This window comes from Hemitrygon akajei, chromosome 1 (genome assembly GCF_048418815.1).
Source record: "Hemitrygon akajei chromosome 1, sHemAka1.3, whole genome shotgun sequence".
NCBI lineage: Eukaryota > Metazoa > Chordata > Chondrichthyes > Myliobatiformes > Dasyatidae > Hemitrygon > Hemitrygon akajei.
The window spans coordinates 113455927-113464479 of record NC_133124.1 but is presented as its reverse complement, the minus strand read 5'-3'; positions in this window follow the sequence as shown (position 1 = coordinate 113464479).

Genomic DNA, 8553 nt, shown 5'->3' with positions numbered 1-8553 from the left:
GCAGGGAGAAAAGGATGAGAGGTGACCTGATAGAGGTGTATAAGATGATATTGTGGATAGCCAGAGGCTTTTTTCTCAGGGCTGAAATGGGCACAGTTTTAAGGTGCTTGGAAGTAGGTGTAGAGGGGATATCAGGGGTAAGTTTTTTTCACAGGAAGTGGTGAGTGTGTAGAATGCACTGCCAGCGACAGTGGTGGAGGTGGATGCAATAGGGTCTTTTAAGAGACTCTTAGATAAGTACATGGAGCTTAGAAAAATAGAGTGCTATGCGGTAGGGAAATTCCAGGCAGTTTCTAGAGCAGGTTACACGGTCGGCACAACATTGTGGGCTCAAGGGCCAGTAATGTGTTGTAGATTTCTAGGTTTCGCTGTTCTATAACACCTGTGGTTGGTCCCATGAAGGCCGCTGCATCCGAGTGCACCGCCATCTTATCAGAGAATATACCTCCTGCTTGATGGTAGCTGTGTGAAGGTGGAATGGCACCCATGGAAGGGGTATTTGATGATGGATGTTGCCTTCTTGAGGCAGTGCCTCGAGTGGTTACTACTAATGGGTGGGGTGGGGGGGGGGAATGGATGCACCTGTAATGAACCTTTACTCTCTGCACCTTCGTATGTTCCTCATTTACATTCTGTCCACTGCTCGGGATACAAGAGGATGAAAAGGTCAGGTCTGATGCAGGGTTTTGACCTGAAGCATCGACAATTCCTTCCTCACGCTGATACTGCTCGACCTGCAGACTTCCTCAAGCAGATTGTTTGTTGATCCAGTGCTCGTTGTTCCCACTGGTACCATTCAATATTGAAACTCTTGTAGAGATGTTGTAAGTGAATCTTTGAATTTTTCTCTGTCTACATGTGATCATTTTCCCTCAGTCAGCTGGGAATCACTGACTTACATGACATGAAATTTGTTGTTTTGGGGCAACAGTATAGTGCAAAGACACAAAATTACTATTTTTTAAATTGCAAAAAGTGGAATAACAAAGTAGTGTTTTTTGGAGCATTTTTTGGGGGGGTCAGCACATATAGCAAATAACTTCAACCACCAGGCCTCAGATCTGAATATGAACTGTGGATTAAACCTAAAATGCAGCTCTGAACAATGGGTCCCTAAGGACTGTGAACCACGGTTAATTGGAAGACCAGCAATGCAGATTTAAGTTTATTATTCGGGTGTCTTTAGTGTGTGTATGTGAAGAGGAAGGTGTGAGGGTGGTGTGTTAGTTCAAAGGAAGCATTGTTAATGTGGAATTGCCTTTTGATCGTTAGCATAGTGTTGGGTCAGGCAGGCATTTTACTCCAAAAGGAGTCTCAATCTAATGCCTGTCTCATTTTGTCAAATAAGAGGGGCTTCATACCTACCAGTACTTCTCTTCCGGTAACTTCGTTCACACAGCAATGTTCATGGGCTCATGGACTTTAGAAGTAGAATGGTGCAGGAAGGAGCTATCTTTGAATCGTTGAGAGTGGGTCTTCAGCTCTTGTGCCTCCACCCTAATGGTAGTAACGAGCAGAGAGCATGCCCCAGATGATGAGGGTCCTTAATGCCTTAATGTGGGATGCTGCTTTCCCGAGGCCTCCTCAGTGGTGCTGGGGTGAGGTTGTATTGAAGAGGAAGCTGGCTGATGTTGTGGACTGGAGCCTCCCTGAAGTAGCTGCTTTGGTGTTCTGTCAGCAGACTTTCTTCTGACAAGGTACCACCTACCACATGAAAGATCCTTGTGCAAACGTTTGCAGAAGAACATTGGAGTTCTTGCCAAATATTCATCCCAAAAATGAGCATAGATCATTAAACACATGGAGTTGCGGATAATGTACTGACAGACAGAGAGCCAGGTGGTAAACTGGAATCAAATAGTGGGAATTAACAGGACTTCTTCCAAGCGCAGACAGTGAGTAATGGTGTACAACGGGATTTGCTGCTGGAATCCCAGCTGTTCATTATACTGCATTACCCAATGATTCAGATGAGGAATTAAATAACCCTAAACCACAAGCTGGGTGGGAAAGTAGATCATAAAATATATAACAAAAAATGTAAACCATGAGGAGGATGCGGAGAGGTTTCAGTGTGATTGGATGTGTTGAAGGAGAGAGGGTAGACACTACATAGTGGCTGCAACTGATTCTGAGATTAACACATTCATTCCTTTCATTAGGACAATCAGCCCTTTACCTTTCCTACCCATCTGGCTTCACCTATCACCTTCCAGCTATCCTTCTTCCCCTCTCCCCAGCTTTCTAGTCCTTTCCAGTCCTGAAGAAGGGTCTTTGCCCAAAACACCAACTGTTCTTGTGTATATTTGTAAGCAGCCTGTAGCACATCGCTGTGGTTCACAAATGCCTTCTTGGACATCATAGCCTTGCACCTTTTTGCCTGCCTGCACTGCATATTCTCTGTAACTGTAACACTTTATTCTGCATTCTGTTATTGTTTTCTTGAACTACCTCAATGCACCATCTGATGAAATGAGATACGCAAAACTGATTTTCACTGCATCTCTTGCACTAACGAACCAAATCGCCAATTTAAAAGGACAATGAGGTCACGTTGTATCTCCCTTTGACAATCTGTTGCCATTTAAATATAATGTGACTTCCTGCTTTTACCAGCAAATTGGATAATCTCACATTGACTCAAAAGGTTCTACAAATGCTGGAAATCCAGAGCAATGCATACAAAATGCTGGAGGAACTCAGCAGGTCAGGCAGCTTCTTTGGAGGAAAACAGTCGACATTTTGGGCCAAGACCTTTCATTAGGACTATCAGTTGTGTATTCCCCTCCATAGATGCTGCCTGACCTGCTGAGTTCCTCCTACACCAACTCCTTAGCCACATTTTAAGCTGTATGATCTTGCTAGTTCCAGCCTCATTAGTACGTGGCATGCTTGGCAATCTGGAGATTACAACCTGCGAGGTCCTGTCCTTTAACTTAGCACATAATTCCCTGAACTCACTTTGCAGGAGCTTGTCACCCATCCAGCCGATGTCATTGGTACCAGTGTGAACCACGACCTCTGTTGCTCCCACCCTTCTGAGTGAACGAGCCAGAGACCTGACCGCTGTGACTTTCCCTCAACGATATCAAAAGTGGTATACCTGTTTTTCAGGGGAATGGCAACAAGGTCACTCTGCACTGGCTGCCTATCCCCTTACCACGCCCCCCCCCCCCCGACAGTCACATATTACCTTTGGTGTAACAACCTCCCTCTATGTCATGTCTATCGAATCCCCAGCATCCCGAATGATCCAGAGTTCATTCAATTCCAGCTTCAGCTCTTTAACATGGTCTGTTAGAAGCTGCAGCTGAATGCACCTCTTGCAGCTCTAGTCATCAGGGACACTAGAGGTTTGCTTGCCTTCCCTCATCCCGCAAGAGGAACATTCCAGAACCCCATTTGGTACCTACATCACTCTAAATGTGCAATAAGAAAAAAAAATATGGTCTTTGCCTCTCTTCACCAAATCCTCAATGAGCCTCAACTCCCACTCTAATACTGACTCACTCATACAATAGCCACTCTACTTGAAACTAACTTCTTTTTATTGGTGCTTGCCAAATGCCTAATTATGCACAATCTAATATCTCCTCAGGAACTGTGACATGCAAAATGTGACAACTTCCCCCACAAGCTCCTTTTAAACTCTCTCTCCCTCCAGGCAATCTGGTGACTCCTCAGGGATGTGGCACACAAAAATATCAACTCTTGTCGGAGAAATGACTTGGATCCACTTCAGTTTGCCTGCCCTCACAATAGGTCAATAGCAGATGCTATTTCATGGAGTCTTCACTCGATCCTGGAACATCTGGACAGTGAAGATGCATACATCAGGATGCTCTTCATTGACTATGGCTCAGGAGTCATTACTATTGTCCCCTCAAAACTAATCAATAAGCTTCAAGTCCTCGGTCTAAATACCTTCTTGTGCAACTGGAACCTCAATATCCTCACTTACGGACCCCAGTCAGTTCAGTTTGGGAAAAACACCTCCCCACGATCTCCCTCAGCACAGGTACACCACAAGGCTGTGTGCTTAGTCCCCTGCTCTTTACACTTGTGGCTGCACAGCTCCAATGCCACATTGAAGTTTGCTGACAACACCACTGTCAATGGCTGAATCAAAGGTGATGATAGATCGGCCTACAGAAGGGGGATTGAAAATCTGGCCGAGTGGTGCCACAGCAACAACTGCTCACCCAATGTCAGCAAGACTAAGAAGCTGATTAATCCCTTCAGGAGAAGGAAACCAGTGGACCATAAGCCAATTCTTATTGGCGGATCAGAAGTGGAGAGCGTCAGCACCTTTAAATTCTTTGATATTATCATTTCAGAGGATCTGTAGTGGATTCAGCTGGAAAGTGCCATTGCAAAGACCACAGCACCCACTCTACTTTCTTAGAAGTTTATGCAGATTTGGCATGTCATATAAAATTTTGACAAAATTCATAGATGTTTGGTGGAGAGTATTTTCACTAGTTGCATCACAGCCTGGTATGGTAACATCAATGTATTTGCATGTACAAACCCACAAAAAGTAATGGACATCCACTATTTTGGTCCAAAACGTTGACAATTCCTCTCCTTACATAAATGATGCTCAACCTGCTGAGTTTGCCCAGCAGATTGTTTGTTGCTGTTACAGTCTTCTTATCTGGGGAAGGAAAGGAATGTAATGTAGGTTCATCAGACTGATTCCTGGGATGGGAGTGCCGATACATGGACAGAGATTAGGGTGGCTAACTAATCCTTGCTCAAATACCTTCTGTTTTCACTTGCCATTTCTTTGCCAAAGCCATGTTCTTCTACACATCCACTATAAACTGCAGCAAGACAAGAATGCCCTTATTTACAATCGCAAGGGCTGCGACTAACTTTACATGTCAGCTGTCACAATCAAAACGCTCTAGTTTGTTTGAATAAAGAACTGCAAGGTGGTTTGGATTTTTAAAATTCAGATTTTTCTTTATTTGTAAAAATAACCCACTAATTATTTGTGTCAAGGTTTGACTTCTGAGGGGCTTTAATTGCCTATGAAGGTGCTAATGGTGAATTGAATTGAAGCGTTTGGAGTAGTTTCTATCAGATAGCCATCTGTCTAAAATAGCTATGTTAACACAGCTGTGTGTTTTGATCTTTAAGACTTTCTTTACAAGGAACTTGTCAGATCCCTAATCAAAACAGAACAGGTTATGCACAACCAATTACCATTACCCAATTTTTGAATAGTGAAAATATAAAGATCTTCAGATGAATTATCATTAAGTTATTATTGTTCTTCACTGAAGAGAGTCCTTTATTGCCACTTATATCCTTGCCTCTAACTGGAGCAATGTTCTCCTTTGCTGAGTGGCTCCCGATAGCAATGTTGTATTAAGTGGGCAAACTTAAGGACTACATTGGACCACCTGATTTCTGCAAGGTACTAGTCACAACAATAGACACGGCACAGAAAAGTCATTCGGGCCATTGCATCATGGTCAGGTGTAACAATCTGAATGTGCAGGACTGTAAGAGGCTGCAGAAAGTGCTGGAACTCTGTCCATTATATCAAAGACACATCCCTCGCTACCAGTGGTAGTTTCCACAGGAGGCACTGCCTCAGGAAGGCAACATACATCATCAAAGGTCAGCACCATTCAGTCCATGCCATCTTCTTACTCCTAACACTGGGCAGGAGGTACAGAAGCCTAAAGTCACCACCGGGTTCAAGAACAGCTAATTCCCTTCAACCACTTTGCAATGAAATACTTTTTTTGTTCTAGTTATGTTCTTCCTTGTAAGCATGCAGAATTTACATTTAATTATTGTTTTTTCTTGTGAATACTGCCGATATGGTACCATATGCCTGTGATGTAAATTGAGCTTTTCATTGCGTCTGAGCATACATTTTCTTGTACATATGACAATAAATTCAGCTTTTCACTTTGAATGTCCCTAATAAAAGGAGAGTCTTAACTGAACTTTTAAAGAGCCTTCCATATAGACACATTCTTGTCCTTTCTCCACAACCTGTGATCTTCTCCTTTTCAACTTCTTATCCAACCCCCTTTCCAAAGCTGCTGTTGAATCCGTACCCATCACACTTTAGGCTGCGTGCTCCTGATCACAAGACCCACTGGGCAGAAGAATTTGACCATCCCATTCCCCTTTAGTTCTTCCACAAACAGGAGAAAATCTGCAGATGCTGGAAATCTGAGCAACACGCACAAAATGCTAAAGGAACTCAGCAGGCCAGGCAGCATCTAGGAAAAGAGTACAGTCGACGTTTCAGGCCAAAACACTTCAACAGAACTGGAGGAAGAAAGCTGAGGTGTAGACTTAAAAGGTGGGGGGGGGGGGGGCGGAGGGGAGAGAGAAACACAAGGTGATGGGTGAAATCTGAAGGGTGCTCCCGGTGTGGCCTCCTATCTATTGGTGAGACCTGACGTAGATTGGGAGACTGCTTCGCCAAGCACCTATGCTCCATCTGCCTGAAAAAGTGGGATCTCCCTGTGGCCACCCATTTTAATTCCACTTCCCATTCCCATTCCAATGGCCTCCTCCACTGTTGTGATGAGGCCTTACTTGGAGGAACAACACCTTATATTCCGTTTGGGTAGCTTCCAACCTGATGGCATGAACATTGATTTCTCAAACTTCTGGTAATGCCTCCCCACCCCTCTCTCCTTCAACATTCCCCATCCCCTTTTCCCTCTCTCACCTTATCTCCTTGCCTGCCCATTGCCTCTCTCTGTTGCTCCTCTCCCACTTTTCTTTCTTCCATGACCTTCTGTTTCTTTTACCAATTTACTTCCCAGCTCTTTATGTCATCCCCTCTCCTTTCAGGTTTCACCTATCACCTTCGGTTTCTCTCTCCCCTCTACCCACCTTTTAAATCTACTCTTCAGCTTTTTTTTCCCTCCAGTCCAGCTGGAGGGTCTCTCAGCCCAAAATGCCGGACAGTACTCTTTTCCTAGATGCTGCCTAGCCCGCTGAGTTCCTCCAGTATTTGTAAGCATTCCCTTTCAATTGTTTCTTGTCTATGTCCTTTTGTCAGTAAGTAATCATGACCTCAACACAGGTCTTTGCAGGATGTCACCTGGTAAGGCCTCAATGTTTCAGTGACTGGCCACTGGTAGTAGTAGTAGTAGATCATTTGAGCCAAGTATGATGTTCTCCTATGGGTGGCTCCTCAGGTGGCTCTGGAGCTGATCCAGGATCCATATATTCTCGCACAGTGTGGGCAAGAGTAAATGGTGTTTGTGGTTAGTGGTTGGGCCTTTTCCTTCTCTCTGTTCTTTCCACTAATCTCCATCCCTGTCTGGTGGCACTCAGACAACTTCCTACTTACAGTAGGTCAATAAATTGTCTTCAACTCCATGAGCTCAGCTTTAGTCAACAGAGACTGTATCAATTGCCTGCTGGATTAATTACATCCATAAACTTTCCCGCAGTTCTCTACTTTATCACCTCTTCAGCAACTTCAATCAGCTTTTGTCAGACGTGGCCACCCTTTACAAACCCACACTGACTTTCTTTGATCACGGGAAATTTCGAGGCAGTCAGCTACCCCATCCTTAATTATAGACCCTATAATTTCCTGACAACAGATGTTAAGTTAACTGATCTCTGGTTCCTCTCTGCCACCTTTCATAAATAGCGAAGTGACGTGAGCAATTTTCCAATCTAGCAACGGTTCACAAGTTGAGAGAACTTTGTCAGATTATGGCCAGGCCATCTGCGGAGTCGTGTCTAGCAACGAGTGTTTAAGCTGTAGTCACCCGCACTCAAATTGATCTAAATTACTGCTTCATGACTGTGAAACATTGATGCAGAGGCCATTTTACTGGAGCTGTAACAACAGGATCAAATTACTTCCATTCCACCAAATTCTAGTAGTCTAATTACTCCTGAAATGCACTAACATGCCGTTGACTACAGCATCACTAACTGAATGCGATCTTTATAAGTAACTCAGCATAGCAGTTCACTGTGTAGCCAAACCCTCCCACCCTTTGATCTAGCTGTAGTTTGAAATTTATTGATTTTCAAAGGCTACATCTTATTATGAGTCCTCAGAAGGAGAATTGGATTTCACTTCATTACTAAGCTTTCCCATTACTGATTTTTTTTCTTTCTGAAACTGGAAGGGACAGATTACATCAAACATAGCTCACAGAACATTACAGCACAGTACATACCCTTCAGCTCACAATGTTGTGCCGATCTTTTAACCTACTCCAAGGTCAATCCAACTCTTCCCTCCCACATTGCCCTTCATTTTTCTTTCATCCCTCTGCATGTCTAAGAGTCCTTTATGTATCTGGCTTTACCACCACCCCAGACAGTGCATTCCACTCACCCACCATTCCCTGTGTACAAAACCCACCTCTGACCTCTTGCCAATACTTTCCTCTAATCACCTTAAAGTTATTCCCTCTCGTGTCAGCCATTTCCGCCCGGGGGAAGGGGCTGGCTGTCTATTCTATATATGCCTCTTATCATCTTGTATAACTGTACCTCTGACAAGTCACTCCTCATACTCGTTCATGAACTGATTTAAAAATC